The sequence below is a fragment of the Crocuta crocuta genome, unplaced genomic scaffold, assembly GCF_008692635.1.
Source record: "Crocuta crocuta isolate KB4526 unplaced genomic scaffold, BGI_CrCroc_1.0 scaffold2263, whole genome shotgun sequence".
Lineage (NCBI taxonomy): Eukaryota > Metazoa > Chordata > Mammalia > Carnivora > Hyaenidae > Crocuta > Crocuta crocuta.
Window position 1 is genome coordinate 13,980 of NW_027529213.1, and position 2,088 is coordinate 16,067.

The 2,088-nt window shown below is 39.8% G+C and overlaps 1 non-coding gene across 1 annotated transcript; it reads left to right on the plus strand.

Annotated features, from left to right (window-relative positions):
* Window positions 1-314: 314 nt before the first annotated feature.
* LOC144226853 (U6 spliceosomal RNA) lies at window positions 315-421 on the plus strand. Its single transcript, XR_013333762.1, has one exon. It is a non-coding gene; the product is annotated as a U6 spliceosomal RNA (small nuclear RNA).
* Window positions 422-2,088: the final 1,667 nt, after the last annotated feature.

Genomic DNA, 2,088 nt, shown 5'->3' on the forward strand with positions numbered 1-2,088 from the left:
GACTCTAGATGCTGACGAGGTTGTGGAGAAATGGGCACCCTCCTACTGTTGGTCAGAATGTAAACCAGTGCACCCACTTTGGAGAACAGTGTGGAGATTCCTCAAAAAATTAACAATAGATCTCCTCTAGGACCCAGCAATAGCACAGCTAAGAATTTACCCAAGGGATACAGGAGTGCTGATGCATAGGAGCACATGGACCCCAATGTTCATAGCAGCACTCTCCACAATAGGTAAAACATAGTAAGAGACTAAGTGTCCATCAATGGACGGATGGATCAAGAAGATGTGGTTTATCTATACGATGGAATACTGTGCTCGCTTCGGCAGCACATATACTAAAATTGGAACGATACAGAGAAGATTAGCATGGCCCCTGCGCAAGGATGACACGGAATACTACATGGCAATGAGACAGAATGAAATCTGGTCATGTGTAGCAACATGGATGGACCTTGAGGGTGTTATGCTGAGCGAAATAAGTCAGTCTGAGAAGGACAGATACTATATGTTTGCACATATAGGAGGATTAGGTGGAACTTAACGGATGACCATGGAGGAGAAGAATGGGAAACATAGTGGGGGAGAGGTAGGGAGGCAAACCAAGAGAGACTCTTGAATGCCAAGAACAAACTGAGGGTAGATGGGGTGGGTGGAGGGGAAGGATGGTGATGGGTATGGAGGAAGGTACTTGTGGACATGAGCACTGGGTGTTATTTGGAAACCAACTTGACAACAAACTATTTTCAAAAATAGAAAACAAAAACCGCTGAATAAAATAACTGAAAAATAAAATAAAATCTAGTTTGTCTCATGTAAGAATGGCTACTCCAGCTTTCTTTTGACCTCCATTAGCATGACAGGTTGTTCCCCATCCCTTTATGTTCAATCTGCAGGTGTCTTTACATCTAATATATGTCTCTTCCAGAAAGCATATAGGTGGGTCTTGTTTTCTTATCCATTCTGATACTTTAGGTCTTTTACTTTTTATTTTTTTTAATGTTTTTTTTTATTATTTCTAGGAGAGAGAGAGAGAGAGAGCATGAGCAGGGGAGGGTCAGAGAGAGAGGGAGTCACAGACTGAAACAGGCTCCAGGCTCTGAGCTGGCTGTCAGCACAGAGCCAGACGCGGGGCTCGAACCCACGAACTGGGAGATCATGACCTAAGTGAAAGTCGGACTCTTAACCGACTAACCCACCCAGGCGCCCCTGACACTTTAGGTCTTTTAAATGGGGAATTTAGTCCATTTAAATTTAGAGTGAGTACTGAAGGATATGAATTTAGTGCCATTTTGTTGACTGTAGACTTGGTGTTTCTGGAGATATTCACTGGTCCTTTCTACTCTTTGTTGCCTTTGTTCTTCTTGTTTTGTTTTATCTTTTCTCCACTCAAAAAGTCCCCTTAACCTTTCCTGTAGGGCTGGTTTAGTGGTAATATACTCTTAATTTTTGTTTTTCTGGGAAACTCTTTATCTCGCCTTCTATTTTGAATGACAGCCTTGCTTGATAAGGAATTATTTGTTGCAAAGTTTTCCAATTCAGCACATTGTATATACCCTGCCATTCCTTTCTGGCCTACCACATTTCATGGACAGATCATCTGTTTACCTGATCTGTCTTCCTTTGTAGGTTAAGAACTTGTTTCTCTTGCTGTTTTCATAATTCTTCCCTTTTCTATGTATTTTGTGAATTTGACTACGATATGCCTTTTGATGGTTGGTTTGTGTTGAATCTAATGAGAGTGCTTTGTGCTTCTTGGATTTTGGTGTCTGTGTCCTCCTCAGATTAGGAAAGCTTTCCAATACAATTTGCTCACATAAACCTTCTGCCCTTTTTCTCTCTTTTCATTTTCTGTGACTTCTATGACTCAAATATTACTTTTTAATAAGTCACTGACTTGTCTAAGTCTTAAATAGTATTCTTTTGCCTTTGTTCCCTCTTTTTTCTGCTTCATTATTCTCCATAATTTTGTCTTTTATATTGCTGATTNCAAAAAAAGTATTCTCTGATGTTTTCTATGCCATTTTTAACCTCAGCTATTATTTGTGTAATTGTGGTTATAAATTCTAGATAATACATTTTACTTAT